At 42.9% G+C, this 21,439-nt stretch overlaps 1 protein-coding gene across 8 annotated transcripts in view; it reads left to right on the top strand.

The window, feature by feature from the left end:
- The window catches only part of dlgap1a (discs, large (Drosophila) homolog-associated protein 1a), a 142,110-nt gene that overhangs the window by 13,085 nt on the left and 107,586 nt on the right, over nt 1-21,439 (top strand). For 7 of the 8 annotated variants that reach the window (XR_011515507.1, XM_070541761.1, XM_054746514.2 and 4 more), the window contains one exon: nt 15,965-16,051. The exons of the other annotated variant lie outside the window; for it this stretch is intronic. The gene's annotated coding sequence lies outside the window, so the exon portion shown is untranslated. The remainder of the gene's footprint in view (nt 1-15,964; nt 16,052-21,439) is intronic. 8 annotated transcript variants of the gene reach the window in all.

Raw genomic sequence — 21,439 nt, forward strand, 5'->3', positions numbered from 1 at the left:
TAGACTGAATATGCTTCTACACTTCTACACACACTTCATTGTAGACACAAGCAACTAAGGACCTTACATGAGATCAAGCTTGCTTCATGTCATCAACATAAACCTTATCAATGCTTTTTTAAGATTAAAGATTAAAGTTCCTTAGTTGTCACACACACTGGTGTGGTGTGGTGAAAACTGTCCTCTGCATTTGACTCATCCACGTGGGGAGCAGTGAGCTGCAGACACGGCCGCTCTAGGGAACTTGGTGGTTTAACCCGCCAAGGCATTGGGTCCCATTTAAAAAAAATAATTTGGTATGCCCCGACCGAGATTTGAACTCCGATCTCCCAGTTTGAGGGCAGACACTCATGGCTGCAACCATGCACGTATGACAACGACCAACCATGCATTGCAGTATATAAAATCTTTTGCATTTGTTTAAATGTGATGGCTCTTTCACACTGAGTACAATCATTAAACTAACAAACGTGTTATTTTTGTATGTGATACAAGCAGCATCTGCTTCAGCACACCTGCTCAGAAAATCTGGCTTTATCACATAATGACAGGGGTTCCTGTGTTGCTAATTACCCCCAAACCCAGTGGTGGACACCTGAGGTGAAGAAAGCTGTCAGGCTGAATGAGTCCCACAGAGCTGGGTGGCGCTGGAAGCTTTTTCCCTGACAGGTCCAATCCAATCCAGTTTTAATTTGAAAGCACTTCTAGAGAAAGAACTTTAAAACACAAACCCTATTTAAAACCAACTATATATTATATAAAAAACAACAACAACCATTAAATCAACTAAAACCAAAATCTCACAGGGTGTCATGATTGTTTTTTTTGTTACAAGGTTATAATTGTTTTATGATTCATACAAAATATGTTCATGAAGTTCTTTGGACTAAATCCCCCTCACATAGTGATTCTGCAGATTTATTCTTGACAGTTTCAGTACCTTCCAGAATGAGCTGTTTCAGGGCTCCATCACGTTAAAGGTTGGTTTATGCTTGACGCGTCCGCGAGGTCCGCACGGCTCCGCGCGGCTAAATTGCATCATTTTAACAACCACGCCCCTCCACCGCGCCTCCGCACGGCCCAAACTTTCCGCACCGCGCACCTAGGAAATTTTCTAACCACGCGGACGGTCGGACGTGTAAAAACATGGCGGCCTGGCAAGAACTAGTATGGCAGAGGTTCGTAAATACAGACATTTGTATGATTCAGCTCTCAGAGATCACCGTGATCAACACGTTGTTAATAATTCTTGGAGAGAAATAGCTCGCACTGTCGGAAAAGACGAGGACGCTGTTAAAAATGCTGGAATGCCATGTTGTCAACAACAGTAATTTTTACTTCTATGGTGTAGTGTTGGATGCATGCTGTAGAGCTCCATGCTGCCCCCTACGGTTTGGGAGAATATTGGCTCACCGCAGAGACAAGCCGCACGAACCATAAACGCTGCAAGTTGTGAAGCGCGTTCCATCCGCGAGCCGCATCACCAAGCGGAAAGTAAATGCGTCAAGCATAAACCAAGCTTTAGGAAACAAGCTGAGCAGATGACCTGGGAAAATGGTGTGGTTAATCAACCTGTAGAAGATTCACAAAGGACTTTAACACTAGAACTCCCAGAATTCCAAATTCACTAGAATTCCAAGTAACTGTCAGTTTGATGGCTGTCATTTTGGCCATTAATTGCAGGCTGACAATGTCGTGGAGCAAAATGGCTCAAGTGCGCTGTTACTTTTTTATGCATGTGTGAACCTAATAATATGGTAAGAAAAGGTCATTTTAATCCTAACTTTGAAAAAAAGCTGCTTTATTGTTCGCTGGGCGACCGACATGGCTCCTTTCTGCAAGGGGTAGGGGGTGGTTGGGTGGGGGGGTGTGGGGGGGGGGTCGGAGATCATCTCCCCGTTGCTGTCAGAGTCACGGTCGCTTCATACTGATACGTTTTCATTAGCTTTCCTCTCTTCGCTTTAAGCAGCATTATGCTATGGCGTCAGATGGATGCCAAAACCCCACGTGCACGGGTCCACATCGCACGTGCAAACGGGACTCGCGCGTGGAAGTTAGAACCTCTCGAGTGAAAATATACATGACGAGAGGTCATTTGTACACTGAGAGGGAGCAAACTGTGTCTGTGAGCGCACAAGGATGTGCACAAGTGACAAACTTGTGTGCACACGTTGGCCAATGAGCACACGGCAGAGGAAAACATGCGCACGGCAGCCTCACTACGCGCGCGGCAGCCTTTCTGTGCGCTCGGTTTCAGATTTTGCTCGCTCGGTTGTAGAGTTTTGGCACTGATCTTTTCTGTCCTCTGATTGGTACGTTTTTTCCGCTCCTTACCCTCTACCTCATTGGCCCATTTGTTTCCTCTCAGAGCACAATGGGGGAAGCAGAAGAACAATCTGATTCAAACTTTAGTAAGTAATGTTATAGCTCAGCTGGTAGAGCTGATGACTTTCACTTGAAGGTTCCGCGTTCGAATCCAGGCAAGGATAACAGATAACATATACGTTTTTTTTATTCCAGTGATATCTTTTACAGTTATTACCGTTCAACTTTCATTAAACGTCTGAATGTTTGCTGGGCAGTGTTTTAAAAAGTGTACATAAGCTAAATGGCTTTAACCTTATAAAATTATTATTTTTTGATAATGGAAAAATACATACCGAAGTAAAACTACTGATTGTAAACTTTATGCCTGTGGTTGTAGTAACTAGAGCATGAGCATTACAATATAAGTCACTAATGGGCCATTCCCATCTGTGCCGGGTCGGCCCAGGCCGGGTAGCCCCAGTTGGCCCCAGCCTGGCCCGGTTGATTCCACACATCCTTGTCTTAAGCCCATGTGGGCTGATTCTACCCACCAATCAGAGGCTTGCTCTAATGGAAGGTGTGAATTTGCTGTCAGCAGTGGGTGTGTTGGCCCTGGTCGGCCTGAAGCAGACCCCCTCGAGAAGAGGGCTGAGAATGAGCCTTGGTTGGCCCGGAAAAATACAAGGCCACCCAGATATGTAAACAACCTACGCTACCCGGCCCGGGCCGACCCGGTACAGATGGGAATGGCCCATAATACACCAGGAAGGCCCGTAGAGTAGGGGGCCCTTAGAGTAGGGGGTTCGGTAGAGAGAGAGAGAGAGAGAGAGAGAGAGAGAGAGAGAGAGAGAGAGAGAGAGAGAGAGAGAGAGAGAGAGAGAGAGAGAGAGAGAGAGAGAGAGAGAGAGAGAGAGAGAGAGAGAGAGAGAGAGAGAGAGAGAGAGAGAGAGAGAGAGAGAGAGAGAGAGAGAGAGAGAGAGAGAGAGAGAGAGAGAGAGAGAGAGAGAGAGAGAGAGAGAGAGTTCATGTATTCAATTTATTTAGGTTTGCATCATATGACATCCTGATTCAGTTTTTGTGAATGCTTCTGAGCTCTCTACCATCCATGTCAGTGTTTGACAGGCACGTATAGAGATCCCATATTTACAGGCCATATGCTGCAACCTATCATCAAGTTTTTTCTGTTTTTTCATTACCTCACTCTTGTTTCCAAAAAACGGGACCTTGCTGGATAATAACATCATGGAGAAACTATTTGTTCACAGTACTTGGCTCAGTGAGGATCTGTATACCAAAGGAGGAGATACTCAGAAATCTGTCTGCAGATTGTTAGAACCCAGTCTAGGAGTGGTGGGCTGTAATAAGAAAGGAGACCAAACAGAGGAGTGGGGGTTTAACAACTGATTTATGTAACCAAAGTAAGGATTTACTAAAGCAAGTTAATGAACAGAAAATGGCCAGTGAGGACTCTCCACCACACAGAAGAGACCCAGTGAAAGCAGAAAAACAGTGGGCTTTATAGGCAGCACCACACCCTGAGCCCAGGTGCCTCCAAGGCTGCTTAACGAGCTGCCTGCAACAGAAGAAAAAACACAATTAAACACAAATGAAAACCCAATGAGACGGTGGGGGCATCATAACACGTTCAGGACTACCCAAACACCAGTAATTCTTGACTGCACTGAGCTGAGGTGTCAATGGCCATCTTCCCCTCTCTTCCAGAGTCATATATTTTCCTCAAGTTCAACTGCACTTCCAGCAAACATTCGGACATTTAATGACAGTTGAACGGTCATAACTGTAGAAGATATCACTGGAATAAAAAAAAATCTTAGATGTTATCCTTGCCTGAATTTGAACCCGAATTTTCCGAGTGAAAGTCATTTGCTCTACCAGCTGAGCTATGACAGCACTTACTAAAGTTTGAATCAGATTGTTCTTCTGATACCCCCATTGTGCTCCGAGAGGAAACCAATGGGCCAGTGAGGTAGAAGGTAAGGAGCGGAAAAAAACGTACTAATCAGAGGACGGCCACGCCTCCAGAGTGCCAAAACTCCCTACAGCCGAGCGAGCAGAATCAGAAACCGAGCACGCAGAAAGGCTGCCGCGCGCCCGGTGAGGCTGCCGCGCGCATGTTTTCCTCTGCCGTGTGCTCATTGGCCAACGTGCGCACGCAAGTTTATCACTTGTGCACATCCTTGTGCGCTCACAGACACAATTTGCTCCCTCTCAGCGTACAAATGACCTCTCGCCATGTATATTTTCACTCGAGAGGTTCTAACTTCCACGCGCGATGTGGACCTGTGTACGCGGAGTACGCGTGCACGGGTTTTGGCACCCATCTGACGCCATACATTTCTAATGCTTGTTTCACTGAGAATGTTTGTCTAAATGTCGTTTTAGCAGCTATTTTACACGGAGTTTGAACGGAGAGCCAGCGCGCACGAGCTGGAAAGTTGGTTGCTTAGCAACGGTGACATCCTCAGAAAACCTTTACCATTTAAACAATAGTGCCGTCAGACTGACTGGTTTTGGTAGACAAAAACAAAAACAGCTATATATTTTTTTAAATATTATTTTATGGAATTTATAACACAATTATAAAGGAGACCCATAAATAGGACAAGTCAGGAAGCCTTGACAACATGAGATCCATCTAGCTAAAGTTATTACATGTCAAAGAAATGAAAACAGTCAAAATGACTGCCTTGAGAGTTCTGGTGTTAAAAGCAAATAAAAAAAACAACTTAAAATGAATTCTGAAATGAATGCTGATGGACAGAAGCCACATTAAGATCAGTGGGCCAGTAAAAAAAGTGATGCATTATTTGATCCTTTAGCAGAAAATCAGCTCAACCCTGTGGAGATGGTTTATTGAGGAACCTCTGATCTTTCTACAGATGGGTGATGGAGGAACCATTGAGGCCTCTAGAGATAGAAATGGAAGAAGCACCTAACCCTTTTAAGAGTGGGGGATGGAGGAGCTCTTGTCCTGTCGATGATGAGAGATAGGGTTTGAATTACTGGGCAGGTAAGGGGAGCCCAGCTTCCCAGAAATGACGATGGGCTCCCCCAGAAGACTTCAACTGAAACACTGAGGGGGAGCCCTAAAATGATAAATTGTCTGCATATATTACACAATTTCTATGGACTCTCAGCTGTCACCCTCCCCCCAACCCTGCTCTGACAGTGTCACACATATGACCCCCCCCAAAGGAGAAGTGCTCACTAACACAGATTTAGACAGAATTGTGAACAATATTCAAGAGTAATGGGTCTTTTGTGCGTTTAGAAAATGTTTCAGATCTTTGAGTCCAGCTTGTGAAAAATGGAAGCAGAAACAAAAGTGTCACGTTCATTTTTTTGTTCAGTGTACTAAATAAGATCGCATTCCATGCAGATATTTCAGCCTTTACTTGTTATAATAGTGATGATCATGGCATACAGTTGATGAAAACCCCACATTCAAAATCTCAGACAATCAGAATATTGTGAAAAGGTTCAAGTGCCACGCTCAAATCAGCTGATGAATACACAATACCTGCAGAGGGTTCCTGAGCCTTTAGATCAGCGGTACTCAACAGGCGGCCCGCAGGGCCCTTCTTTGTGGCCCTTGAACTGTGCGCAGTCCTGGTCCCTATTAGATCTCCACAGGAGACCAGCATTACCACAGCCGCACAAGGAAGCCAGTCGGCCATGCGGGTGGGCTACCTCAGTCCCCAGAGCCCTTCTTAGCTTCCCGCTTTAGCTAAGTTAGCTAGTAGCTACACTGGTTCATTTGTTCTAACCCTGTTCCAAACATAACAGCCCCACCCTCAACTCCACCTTTCTTCCCATTTTTGGATAGTCTGGGCGTGATGAGATGTGCGACATGGCAAAAAAACTGTGGTGGGAAGCTCCCATTTTTGACTTCAACCTGCCCCCCGCAGAAAAATGGACGGGCTATGTGAAAAATATTTATGCTGATGGTTCTAACTCAGGCTGTGTCCATGTAATTTGTTGTGTCCTTGGGCAAGACGCGTGCATGCGCGCGCGCGTGTGTGTGTGTGTGTGTGTGTGCTCTATCTTCTCGATCCCCAGTGAGTCGTGGTGGATGGCTGCTTATACTGAGCCAGGATCCTCTGGAGGTTTCTTCCTGTTAAAAGGGAGTTTTCCTCTCCACTGTCACTAAATGCTTGCTTAGTATGAGGATTGCTGTAATTTGCTGGGTTCCTTATATAAGAAACTTTTTAATGATTGGCTTAATGACCTGACCTGTATTGGAATGTTTACTATGTGAAGCACCTTGAGACGACTCTTGTCGTGATTCGGCGCTATAAATAAAAAACTTGAATTGAATTGAATTAAACCCTTGTTGCTAGTGGTGGTCAGTGGTGGTACCTGTGTACAGCAGCCTCCCTTCTCTCAGTGTGCCCCAGGGCAGCTGTGGCTACGATGTAGCTCATCACCATCAGCATATGAGCGTGTTTTGGAATGGATGAAGAATTTCATGTAGTTAAAGAGCTTTAGAGTCCTCAGACTTACAAAAGTGCTATACAAGTGTGGGCCTTCAACCATTTACCATGGTTTGAGGAAATGTGAGGAGGGTAGATATCAGCTTCACTTTAAGTTCATGATCATCTCCTTTTGTCTCATGTTTGACCTCTCTCTTGTAACCAGACTCGTTTTTGTCTCTGCATCTCACCATTGCTGTCATAATTGAGCATAATGTTCAAGATGGGGCTAGACACGCAGCATTGTGGGGAGCCGTTACTGAGGATGATGGAGGAGCAGGAGGTGTCATGGATCCCTATAGACTGTGGTCGGTCTGTTAATTAGTCCAGAAACAAGACTGTGTGTGATGGCACGACCAGCTGATCTATGTTGGTGTAGGTCTACATTGATGTTGATAGAGACGGGGGCCAGGGAAAACCTTCTGAGGCTTTCTCGCTGGCATTTGGACTTTGAAGTTGGGGGAAGTAGGCCGGATATTGGACTGTGAACTTGCACTCAAGTTTTCGTATTGTATTTTTGATGGATTTCTTATTGTATTTTATTGGATTTCTTATTGTATTTTAATGGATTTCTTATTGTATTTTAATGGTCATATCTTTGTCCTATTGTGGTGCTTTTTATTGGTGTACAGCGCTTTGTTTGTCCATTTTGGCCACGTGAAAGCGCTGTATAAATAAAGTTGATTTGATTTTGGGGCAGGCGATGGGTGGATGATGACCAATGGATAGACTGATCAGGCGCGCAGATAGGGTGGGGGATGGGGGGAATCTGTCCCCCCCAGATTCAGATCGACCCCGATCCGTCCCCCCGCACTAAGGCCAGAAAGAAAACAAAATCGGAGGTTAAGCGCTTGAATCTCCTTTTTCCAGTTACATTGAATGCAGCATGACGTAAACAAACACCGACTCCAGAGGCGCCAAAGTGGTTGCTGCTAGGATGCAGGATGAAGCCAAAAAGGCCATCAACGATTACTGCGTATTTAAAAAAGACCAACAGTGTAAGTAGGCGGGACCGATCTGTCTGTTCATGCGTGTTGGTTCTAGTTTCAGTACGTTGTTGTCAGTGTTGGGACTTACTCGTTACAAGCGCCAAAGCCTCATTGCTGACTTTAACAAGTCTCATCTACAAATATGATCCCTCATGAAGTTACTACTTTACACCAGAAGATAGTGGAGATGTGTAACCTTCAGGCTGAGCAAAGTTTGGGAGTTTTTAGAGTTTGAAAATCGCCTCCCGCTGAGAGGCTCCCAGTCAGGGAGAGGAGGAGATGCATGCAGCATGAAGAGCGCAAATATTAGATAAAACGTATAACTGCAGGCAGATCTGGTCTTTGTTGACTGATCACTTTGTCTGGTCATGACTGACTCTGATTATTAAGCAGAATATTGACTCTGATGAAGAAATTCACTCATCCAGCCGGGATGATTGACGCTGCTGCAGCATCAGACAGCAGGTGCTGCACGAGAGGTGTGTGGAGTTTACAAGCTCCAAACGTTGGGTTTGATGTTGGTTTAACCTTCTTTGGGACGTGATGGATGTAGAAATGATGGGAAAACACCGTTAACGTGACAGACGTAGCGACAATGTAAAAAAAAGCCATATAAAGAGGCCGATGCTGATGCGTTATATATGGAAGTCAAGTGTACCACATAATCATAAAAAAAGTAAAATATAAAATTTAAAAAGAGCTTTATGTATTTATATATAAATAAAAGCTTTCCAAATATTATGAAAATTTCTAAATAACGTAAAAATATGAAGGAACATCTGTTGGTCAGGCTGAAAAGTTTGGGAACCACTGCTCTAAGTGATAAGTGAATATTGTTTCTTATTATATTTTATGTGCAGTTTTTTAGGGTTTTTATGTTTTCTGTAAAGATTGGTATACTGAAAATCATTTAATGTTTTGCATAAAGCATGAGGTTTTGGTTAGTAATTGACTGGGAGAATAACAAATGACTGATTTAAATAGTGGGGCGCCTCTGTCAGTGCTCCCCAGGGCAGCTGTGGCTACATCGTAGCTCATCACCATCAGTGTGTGAATGTGTGTGAATGGATGAATGATACACTGTAGTGTAAAGCGCTTTGGAGTCCTTACTCTGAGGGGTGCTATACAAGCGCGGGTCATTTATTATTTATAGTGTTGATCAGGTAGAGCTTTGTTGCCAGCGTTCCACTGCATAATGGCTTCAAACACGTATATAATAGTTAGTTTTTACGTAAACCGTTGGAGGAAATTACACAAACTGACTGAGCTCTAGTTGAGGCACTTGCAATAGCTTGTGTGTGTGTGTGTGTGTGTGTGTGTGTGTGTGTGTGTGTGTGTGTGTTTGGGGGAGGGTACATTGGAACTTTGTCCCCCCCAGTTTGAAAATCCTATCTGCGCCCCTGAGACTGATGGATCATACATGAATAACGGATGATTGAAAGATGATGGTTTGATGAATTAAGCATCATTTTGGTACTTAAAAAATGTAAACAATACATTTTTGACCTTTAAATTAAAATTTATTCCTAGACAGCAGTTTTGAAGCTACTGTAAAATCTTCTTCAACGATGTTAAAACCAATTGCTTGAGTTTTTTTCTTGAGACCAGCTGCCAGTGATGTTTAAATAGACATAATGTAGTGCAATTTTTCTCTGTTAGGTGAGAGAGCCGAGCTTTGTTAGGACACAGAGGAAATGTTAAACTGTGGAACAGCAGAGGGCTGACAGGGTTGCACTCTCAGCAGACTAACACTTCTCCGAGGACATCGGATTGACAGTGAACTGCTCTGAAACAAGTCAAAACTCACAGTTTCAGCAAAAACCCCACTGACACTGAATCTTTCTGCCTGATAGTAAGATAGTTTGATCGATATCAAGAACGTCGTTTAGCATAGATGTTGACATTCTATTGAAAACTGTAAAAGTGAATATTTGTGACAACTGAGCCAACTCTCCATTATAATAATTAATATAAATGTAATAATTCAGTCATTACTAAATTATTTAAACATCAAAGAACACAATTTACAAACAAAATAATATATACACTGTTTAAAAAGATGAGCATACAGAAAGACGTATTTCAGAAGTAAATAATGAGCCTTATCATATTTCCATACTAGTACAGCTTAACTAACCACATAATTGCATTAATCACAGGAAAATGTTCAACAAATGTTATTTACACATCCCACCATGCTTGATTTTTATATTTTTGCTGAATCACAATTCAAAATCAATGTCATGATTTTAATTCAATTTAGATTTATTATTGCTTGTATCAGATTCAGCTGAAGTCAGCGACTGCTGTTTTGATCTGTCATTCACAATATTTTTATGATTAATATCCCAGCTTGCCTGGATTATCTCCATGTACCTAAGTGAAATTATCTTGCTATCAGTAATTGTCTTTGTACAACAACTTTACTGACACTTTTCATATATGCATTACAAACCGAATCATCACACCCGGGGGTGTTTTCATTTTCTTATTGTACTTTTTAGCCAGAAAACTCCATAATATCCACGTTGACATCAGTCTTCATGCTTGCGTCTCAGGCACAGTTTGCAGGTTGCTGAAGCATTTCTGCAGGCAGGCTGTATGTAGGCTGCTTCTGCTCCGTTGGACTCCGGTAATGCAGCTTATTTCTGAGAGTTTTTTTCAGAAAGCATCTGGGGTTTAAGCAGGGCTGAACAATTAATTGCATTTGCACTTAAATTGTGATGTGACAAAAGGAGATTTTCTAATAACAAAGGCTGCGATTTGACTTGCAACAAGTAGTTAGCACAATGCTAATATACATGGAATAACCTATAGAGATGCTAATGCTAAAATTGCTGATTACATTCTTACAAATGATGAATTAGGAGCATGCCAAATGATTACATTTGGAGTTTAATGAAAAGCAAAAACTGCCATCAATCAAATAAGTACAGACAGATATTTTAGCAAAGCTATAAAACCGTAAGAGACTTTAACTGCACAGAGTTTTGGCTAGCAACTATGGACGTTACTGAACTACGGAAGCTTTGCATGGACAAGAAGTCAAAAACTTTTTACACAAAAGACCTATAAACGGGACACACTTCTTTCCTGCAAATACATTTTCACAGTTTATGCTAATAGGGAGCCTAAGTCATGCCCATCTACTTCCGCATCATGGGTCACCGGAAGAACAACAAAAATGAATGCAAGTCAATTGGGCTAAAACCGTTATTTTCTAATTTCACTTGTTTTGTGCCGATTTCACATATGATGTCCGTGAATTTTAAAGCGACATTTTGATACCAAGAACGCGCTTATTTTCAAATGGGGGAAATGCTATTTTAGGTTTTGTGTGAAAATAAGTCCAGGACTACAAAAGCGCTTCAGGAAAATGACGTCATCAAACCAGACACGGAGAAAACTGAGGGAAAAGGGCTGTGAGTTCTACAAACTTCAAATCCTTCCCACAGGAGGAAAGAACCACCATAAATCTGGCTATGTGGTAAGTAGCAGCTACGCTAGGGGAGAGGAGCTTCTGTGGTGACATCACATATGCGACGTCCCTTATCGTGGTCTCCTGACGCGCAGGGGCATCCGAATCGTCATATATTGAGGCTTGGTCACGCGTCATATTTTGACGCTTTGGGTGTGAGAATGTGTTGGACATGCCGATTTCTGGTGTGTAGTCATGCTAATTACGAAATTTTACAAGCTGATAAATCTCAAAGTACGTGACTGGCATGGTCGAAACACCCATCATTAATTTTCATTTAAATTATCTCTAATTAAAGGGACTTTATGGAGTTTTGAATTTTTATGCTCGTGATTGCCCCCTCTGGCCAAAAGCGTAACGGCAGCTTCAATAGGAGGCTCGTGCTCGTGGGTCAGCTTCACAGAGCTCTGAGAACTGACATTCCCTTGTGTGTGTGTGTGTGTGTGTGTGTGTGTGTGTGTGTGTGTGTGTGTGTGTGTGTGTGTGTGTGTGTGGCCCGGAGGACAGAGGACAGGAGAACGCGCAGCTAATTAATTAAATAATTTGGTTCTGTACCTTTCTCTTCAGCACAGCCGACAAAGGTTTTTGATGGGTCAGTCCTCCTGCATGCTCAGATCATGCCCTTCCCTTGCTTGAAAAATTGGTCCAAAATGAAAGTTAATCCCACATCTTTTTTATCTGTGAATTCAATGCCGTTCTGCGAGTCTCAAATAAAAATTTGGGCATCTTACTGTAAAAAAATAGACCATTAATGTAAAAAAGAAACTCTAAAAAAACTGTGTTCTCACCCATAATCGAACCTGGATCTCCTGCACATGAGCCCGACATTTAACTAGATGAGCTAAACCACCACTGACATTTTTGGTATATGTAATATTTACATCCTTGATTACAGCTAAAACAATGTTCAAAGAACGGTTCGGAGTGAAAATCAGAATCAGAATAAGCTTTATTGCCAGCGCTCCAGCGACTCAGAGCATAGGAACTTGACTCCGCAACACAACCTGACCAAGGTTAAACACACACACATGTAGACAAAAACAGGTACAGGCAGTTACGAGAGCAGCCAGAACGGCGCTCATTTCATTAGATGAAAAGGGTGTTACATGAGGATAATTGGGGTAAGGTAAAAAAAAAAAAGCATAGTAGCAGAGTTAGACCCAGCGGGGAGTAACTCTATTATACAAAAAAACTCCTTAACATAGAAGCACGAACATCACAGATACAAAACAGCAGAGTCCGATGGGGAGGCGGGGTTGGGCGGGATCCTGAATCCTCCAACGGGAGCTGCCCGTACGGCGCTCAGCCAGCTGCAGACAAACAGGTGGGAGGGAGAAATGAGGGGCAGAGAGCACATTGAGTTTCCTGCAGGTTGCTGACCTCGAAGCAGAAGTCACAATCTGAAGGCAGGGGGGGAAGGTCGGGACACAGCATCTGTCAGCATTCCTCCTGTCGTGGGGGTGTGATGATGGAAGCCTTGGAGGCAGCCTTGGCGTCAGATAAGGATAAACAAGACTTTGTTTAGGGCAGACAGAGATAATTTTCCTCTCTGCCTTGGAGTCTATTAAGTGGTCATTCATGTCCACCAGTGAAGCCAATTATACGTTCTAAACATCCCCACACCGTCCGGCGACCCTCTCCGAGATGACATCCATCTTGCACACTAACACAGGCAACGCCGCGAGGACATTGTCTAGCTTACGGTTCACCTCGAGTAACGTCCCAGTCTGTGAGGTCACCGCACGGGCGGCACATTCCGTGGGTGCAGGTCGCACTCCAATCGCTCCCGTCTTCCCAAATTTCCAGAAAACCAGATATCCTCCCACTCCATTCAGAAGAAATCGAGTGATCATCAGGCCGAATATCCACAAATCTTCCACGTCCTCGATGGACAGCTGAGAGAGGCACACGATTCGCCAGACCTCCCAAGAATCGAGTGCATATCCCGCTGCGAATGTCCCCTCGGGACAGGTGGGAGCCCCCTTCTCCGTTCTTATCGTAGAAAAAATCTTATCATTTGCGTTGAACGACCAGTTAATTAAGTCCATATTTCCAAAAAAGAGTAGTGATTTCAGGAGAAATGCAGAGAAGTGCTCTGTAGGCAGACAAAATGGCTATTTTGTTGCTAATTTGCAGGAAATATCTAGAAGAAAGTAGCTAAGGGTCCTCAGAAATGTAGCTAGGTTCATCACTAGGCTTTAGGAACAGCGACAAAGTGGCACTACCTCACTCTCTGCTGCTAAAGCTACGGATAGCAAATGCTACGGGCTATGCCTGAGTGTGAATGCGCATGAAGCAGCCTGCTCGACCCGAGCATCTCTCTTTTTCTGTGATTTTACAGAAAAACAGGCAATCACAGTAAAAATGCCAGGGCTCATTCTACAGGACCAGGGCATTGCAGGAGAATGTATGAAGAAGATATTTATTATTTCTATACATGTTTTGGCTGTCAAACTTCCATAATGCTCCTTTAAATACGTGTGATCCAGGGTCTGAGGCAAAGCGATTAGAAAATAGCGTTTTTAGCCCCGCTGACTTGCATTCATTTTTTTTTCGTTCTTCTGGGGAACCATGAGCCGACCGGAACGGAAGGAGACTTATGCTCCTTCAAGGGGATACAATACAATACAACACAATAATACTCTATTAATCCCAGAGGGAAATTAGAGTTTCAGTACACACGATTCTGAGATCAGACATACATACATACACACACATGACAAGAATTGGCGACTGTGGTCATTCGCAACTCGAGTCACGCTACTGTAATAATAAGAGGGTTTATATGAGGATAGAGTCGGGGGAGGGGAAAAAGGCACTTTAGAGTTACCCTCACCAGAGAGGGTAGCTTTGCTATGCAAAAAAACACCTCAGACAGATATGCACACAGACTTCAGACATTACACAACATAAGTGTCCACTAGGTGGGGAGGTAGGGTTGGGGCTATCTTCACTTCAGTGCATGCAGCCGCATGAGCAGCGCGTTTCACCTCTCTTTGGACAGGGGAGGGAGATAATGGTTTAGAGGGCACATTGACTCCTAGATACAGTTCCACGGCCTTCACCGGTCACAGTCCCGCCCAGGCTGGGATAGGGAGAAGAGTTGCCATAGCGACAGCCTCATTCCACATTTCTTCTGAGGGGGGAGTTTTTACTTCATCCTCACAGGCTCCAAGGGCACCAGATTCAGATAAGAATTGTTTTGGGGACAGGCAGAGATAATTTCCTCTCTGCCTTAGAGTTCTGTTGGTCATCAACCCCTCTAGATCCAATAATGTCGTAATTAATCTATCCCAATCCGTGCTGATCCGTCCACAACTCTGTCCTTGATGGAATCCACCTTCTGGGTCAGAGCCTGAATCTCAGCCAAAGTTCCAAGCTTATGACTCATCTCGACAATTATATGAGTTTGTGCATTCACAGCGCGGTGTAATCCATCCCTGAGCTCCGGGATTGAGCCAATATTCCTCGAAAGCTCGTTAATTTCCCAGCAAGCCAGGTAACCGGTCAGGCCAAACAGCAGGAATTCCGACACCAAAACCATGATCATCCAGACATCTTCAGAATCCTCTACAGACAGTTGAGAGAGGCATATCAGGTTCCACTGTTTCCAGGAGTCCATGATATACCCAGCTGGCTCTGTCCCAGAGGGGCATCCGGGAGCCCCTTCTCCCGTTCACGTTGAGAGACCAACTGACCAGATCCATTTTAATAATTTCCAGTTTCCAGAAAAAATGCAGAAAGCACCGTGCACGAGACAGGACAAAGAGTCTTGGGATAAGAGAGGGAGGGAGAGGAGAAAAAAAGCGTCTGTACTCTCCAAGATCCGGAAGAAGAATGTGCTCCTGGCTGCAAAGCATTGCACCTTCAAATACAAATGTTTTTGTATTTTTGTCTTTACTTGTGAGTGTTTATGTATTGTATGAAGACAAATAAACTTGTAGATATGATATGTAGATAAGTATGTAGTTACATAAACTTGTTTTTATTCAGTTCAAGTTACATAGATTTATATTTGCTTCCGTGAGTTGAAAAAATTAGGGAAGCCAATTGAGAAAATAATTGTGAATTTAATCGCAATTGCAATATTGACGAAAAAAATAAATTGCAGTTAGATTACTTTCCAGAATCGTTCAGCCCTAGGCTTGAGCACAAGTAGCCACCCCCTATCCCCACCCCTGCAGCTCAGAGCTGCAGCCCAGCTCACAACAACAACCAGTTAAACAGGTTTTGCTCATTAATTTTGTTTTATAAGTGAGTGTGGACATGCAGTATTTGACAGTATTTTTCAAAACACTGCGCAAGAACCAAATGGTTTTTGAGCTTTCATATTATGAATAAAGTTAAGGAATTACTATAAACTAAGGCTATACCAAATTAGGTACAAATATATATATACTGAATATTGCAATGATGACAGCAGCCATGATAAACCCACATGTTGTGTCATCATGATGCTCCTGTAGAGTGGGACACTATGTGGTATCCTAGTATATTTTTAGTGTGCTGGTTCTGTCTGATCTGTTGAAGGTCCCTCCATATACTGACAGTGCCTACACTGATAACGTGATACTGATACATTTTGAAAGCTTGTGCAGCTCCTCTAGAAGCAATATTTGAACTAATGTAACCTTTGTAGTACCTGTGCAGGTGCATGTATGTTTGACTCTGAATGTTTGTATCTTGTGTTTTCCTAGAAAACTGGTGTTGATGTCAGACCAGTTACAAAAGATGTCAGTCTCTTCCAGTTAACAACCAATCTGCAATGATGGGGATTTGAAAAGGTGAGTTTATTGGGCTAATAGACCACAAACTGATGCATTTTATTAGAAAAAGTAAGGATACTGTTGATATAGTAATTGTATATATTATAGAGCACATAATCTCACTTTCTTTGAACGTATAATAGTTCTATGGTCGATACAAAATATGTTCATGAGGTTCTTTGCACAAAATCTGCCTCACGAAAAGCGATTTCAAGTACCTTCACGAATGAGCCATGTCAGGGCTCTGTCACTTTAAAAAAACACACACACAGCAGGAGCTGGCCACACCCACACATTCCCCTCTCAGGCTGCTTATAGGAAACCTAAGTCACGCTCATCTACTTCCGGACCATGAAAAACAAAAAAATGATGCAAGTCAATGGGGCTAAAAACGTTATTTTCTAATTCCATTTGTTCTCATCCACGGATTTCACATATGATGTCCGTGAATTTTAAAGAAGCTTTTGGATACCAAGAACGCGCTTGTTTTCGAATGGGAGAAACGCTATCTTAGGTTTTTTGTGAAAATAAGTCCAGGAGTACAAATGCGCTTCACGAAAGTGACGTCATCAAACCAGACACAAAGGAGAACAGAGGGAAAATGGCTGCAAGTTCAGCAAACCAAATACTTCCCAGGAAAAACCACCATAAATCTGGTCATGTGGTAAGTAGCAGCTACGCTAGAGGAGAGGCGATTATGTGGTGACGTCACATATGTGACGTGCCGATGTAGTCATGCTAATTACAAACTTTTATAAGCTGATAAATCTCAAAGTATGTGACTTTTATGGTCGAAACATCCATCATTACTTTTCATTTGAATTGCAGTACAACATATGTGTGATCCAGGGCGTAAGGCTAAGCGGATTAGAAAAGAGCTCTTTTAGCCTCGTTGACTTGCATTCATTTTTTTCGTTCTTCCGGGGACCCATGAGCCAACTGGGAAGAGAGGAGACATAGGCTCCCTATTGCTGAGAAGGTCCAATATCTGGGAGGGGCTTGGAATAAAGCTGTTGCTCCTCCATCACCAACAGTTGAAATGGGATTATGCTAATTTCCCTTATTGTGACATCATAAATATTTCCTGAAACCAAATACTGACAGAAAACAGATGAACAGTTTTTATTTATGTTTGGAGTGTTACTAGCCTTTTTAGAAGACACACCATGCCGGCAAATCAGTGTAATAATGCCGCCATGGTGTGTCTTATGACTGTGGCATGGCAATGTGGAAATGTTGTGGCATTCGTGCCGGCACGCCGAGTAGTAATCATACCTGCAAACTTGTCTCTTTTCGGCGAAAATCGCCCTTTTTGAAGTCAAATGTGGCGTTCACGTGAATCGTGTGGATCCGAAGAGTTTTGGTTTTGAAGGGGTGGGGGGGTGGGGGGTGGGGGGGTCTAATGCCAGGTTTCAGCGATGGGCTTCAGTCACTCTTATGGAAATCAATTAGAGAAAGGAAAGGGGACTCCTCTTGTTCACAAACACTTGTTCTAGTGTGTTTGTCACATGTCATAATTTGACCAATCAGAGTCAGAGACAGCACACTGCAGACAATGAGGCAGAGAGGCACTCACAATGAGTATGAGTGCTGTCAAGATAACTTCTCGCAGCGGCTTTGACCTTAAAGGTCTGTGAAGGTTCTCAGTCATCCAGGTCATTGTAGTCTAAGGAGCTTTGAAAGAAAAGCGTCTGGACTTCTTTGAGTTGCTTGAAGACGTTTCACCTCTCATCCGAGAGGCTCCTTTGACCTTAAAGGTTGTCAAATTGAACAAAATCACCACTAAATAACAGCTTTCTGTAATGGACTTCAGCAGATTTACCTTTATAGATTTTTCCCAAGGCTAGTTGTATTTTCGGGGGGGGGGGGGGGGCGGCATTGTAGTTGTCACCTTTTTCACACCCTCCGAGTTTGCAGGTATGGTTAATATTGCCACAACGCCGGATTTGTGAATGCATATTACGCCTTGTCGCAACAGAGGGTGGTGTCACAATCACGGCTGGAATTACTGCCGAGCTTCAGCAGGAAACTATATTGAAAATGAAAGTAAACATGGGCAGTAGGTTTCACTTTTTGAGCAGAATCAGCTGAGATGGTAAACTGGAGCGATGCAGAGATCCAGCAGCTTCTCTTTGTTAGAGGTGAAACTCAGATCACCTGACCATTCACAGGAACTGTGGAGGACAGACACCATCTTAAGTGGCTAGTCAAAAAAACGTAACGATCGCGGCTTCGATCACAATATGTCCAAGCTAAATGGAAGTTCGCGGCAGCGCAGAAACCGCCCCCATACACCCTTTGTACTGCCATCGCCTAATCTAAATGCGCCTACTTACCGCCGTGGTGTGACCTCATAAATGACCTAAGACTCCCTGGTGCTGGCTCAGCGTTGCGGCAAACTGGTGGCATTGATTTCTAAAAGAGGCTGATAAAAGCAGTAGAGGCAGCGCTAAAGTACCAACTGAGTTTGCATAAAACGTACTGTATGTCCCCTTAAATATCCAAGAAACTTGACTTCATATACTTCTTACTACATTGTTAATCTACTGAGTTACTAACTCCAGGAAGTAAATTGATTAGTTTTAGTGTAGTTATGAGGAATTTGCAAATATCCACACAGTTGTATTAATATCACCTCCTTCTTTAGTAAAGCTCAACACCATTTTTCTCTTATTTGATCCTCATCCACAGGAGAAGGGATTTACTGAAGGGTTTGATCATGTGACAGTCTAAAGTAATCAGGTTGCATAATTAGTCAGGGATGTGACAGGAGGAGAAGAGCATTGACGCTATGATTCATGCCTCTCTCACTGTCAGCTGGTTGTTTCCGTCCCCACCTCCTTCACACTTCCCACCACGGAGCTGTTCCTTTTTCTCTGTCTGCGTATTGTGTGCTTCTCAGGCGTGTGCACAAACCCAGGGTTTGATATTTGAGAAAGGAGGTGCAACGCTGATCTCTGCCGAGTTAGAGATAGACAGAAAGATGGAGGTTAAGCCCACGCTCTGCTCATCTCATGTTTTTTTTTCCCCTTTCCCCTTCCTTGTTCTGAGGAATGTGTTGAATCATAATACTTTGTGGGCGAAAACTGAAGATGGAAGAATGGTTTCCACACAGATTACAACAGACTTCTTACACTGAGGAGGGTCATGTAGAATGACATGATGATAGATGGAAAGCGAACAGCGGACTTGTTGAAAACCTTCAAAATTTCTCCAAACATATAAAGGATATTTTGACGTAAGATGGCTCATTCCTGCTCATTCCTCATTGTGATGATGGAAGCTCAGAGTCTAGTTGCGTGATATTAAAACTCAACTGTATGAGAGATTGTAAAATGATATTTTTATGCATTGTAAGTCTTACTCTGGGGAAGAAAACTGGTGTGCCTGTTTAAGGATGTAGAAGTCAGCTAGAGGAGAAAGTAGGTTCAGACGACAGGATTTGGAGTCTTATTTCCTTATATTCAGACTTCTGGCCTCTGATTGGCTAACAGCTATGTGACTCAATCACTGAATCTGTTTGCTCTGCAACGTTGCTGTTTTATCTCCATAAATAACACAAGCTTAGAGGAGTTCTGCTGTGTGGTGGAGTTGCTAATGCTAATGGGTAGCTTCTGCTAGTTGAGATGTTCTCTGCTGTTTCCTGGACACTAAACCAACAGCTTTTCCCATCGTGAGCCAAGAACGGTGAGTCTATGAACGTTAAGTGACAGTGTGACGTAGATCTGTCAGGATTTTCAAATCCTAGAGTTTCACCGTCTATTCTCTATGAGAAGCTGAAGCAGGAGACAGTTGTAGGAAACTATTTTCATTTTCAGCAACATGAAAATCTCAGAGCGCGGCTAAAGGTTTAGAATTCACATATGATCACCAGAACACCATTTATTAATCACATCACTCTTGTTTTCCAGGAGCTTCACTCAAAACCCATTTTTAGGATGACAGTAATAAATGACCTGCTCTTGCATAGCGCCTTCCAGAGTCAGAAGACTCCAGAGTGCTTTACATGTATATAAAATTCATACACACACACATTCACACGCTGGAGGTGATGGGCTATGATGTAGTGACAGCTACCCTTGGCTCACTGACAGAGGCGAGGCCGCCGGGCACAGGCGCCACCAGCCCCTCTGACCACCACCAGCAGGCAGGGAGGGACAGCCCACTCTACCACCTGAGATACTGCTGCCTGAGTAAGATTCATTCAGTTTACCCGTGACTCCATTTTTAATGTCGGATTACAAAATAAACTTTTAGTTTAGTTTAGTAGCTGTCATTTTTATGCAATTGCTATCTTGTGTTTTTTTTTTCCCCCTTTTGCTTGAGTTTTTAGAAAGATGCCTTAAATAAAAGATAATAATATTATTATTTTGTCTAAGCCAACCTAAATTATTTCACTTTTACAGGTCAACATCTATTTTTAATTGCTGTAACCCTCTCGGGCTCAAAATAAGTTTTGATAAAAGGACGAACAACTAAGTCCTTCAGGAGTACTTCTGAGTTAAAAAATGCTCATGAAATACGTATGTGGAGTAACCAGGTAGGTAGGTTTTAACTGTTGCAAATCTGCAACGCCTGCCTCCAGAGGGTTAAATCATACTGGCCAGTCGGAATATTGATTCCTAAGTGAAATCGATGAGAATTTGTTTTGAAGCGTTATTGTCTCAGGGAGTGATGTCTGTGGCATTTGGAGGAAGAGCAAGATATCATCAGCATAAAGGCAAACTGTATGAGTTGATTTTATGGATTTAATGCCCTCCATGTTGCAGTTCTGTCAGCAAGTGGAAAGACAAACAAAGCAAACAGCGATGGAGAGTGCGGGCAATTTATGAACTGCACGAAATCCATCCGAGGGCAGGAAACGACCTGTGGTCACCGCTGCATGGGCAGATGCTGAATATTTGAGCTGTGTTGCTGCTTCAGGCTAATCGAGCGATTTGTAAATAAATAAAAAGTTAGCTTTGACGCTTCCAGGATTTATTTTCTGTGAGTAAGTAAGGTGTTTTAAATCTAATATATATAATATAATATAATAGGTGCTGAAGTAAATGCAGTTGTTCTCATCTACTGTATTCAGACAGAACAGTCTTGAATAAAATAAATGGGATAAACCGGTTAGATTATTTTATTGCATCTGGTCCATTTGGTCACCTACAAAAAGATTTGCTTGTCGTGTTGTTTTGTAGTTAGAAAACGAAGCATTCTTAAGAACCTTTAGCTTTGCCATTTAGTTATTATTATTAATAGTAATAGAAGCATTAGTGTTAATGGAAGCATTAGAAACTTAGAAACGTGCTGCAGTTTATTCTCACAGAAACAGCCACGCATTACCATTTGACCAGAACCTTCCTAAAGCGATGTTAGCCGTGTTCTGAACTCTGCCAAGTAAAAATTCATTACAAATAC

Source organism: Nothobranchius furzeri, chromosome 11 (genome assembly GCF_043380555.1).
Source record: "Nothobranchius furzeri strain GRZ-AD chromosome 11, NfurGRZ-RIMD1, whole genome shotgun sequence".
Taxonomy (NCBI): Eukaryota; Metazoa; Chordata; class Actinopteri; order Cyprinodontiformes; family Nothobranchiidae; genus Nothobranchius; species Nothobranchius furzeri.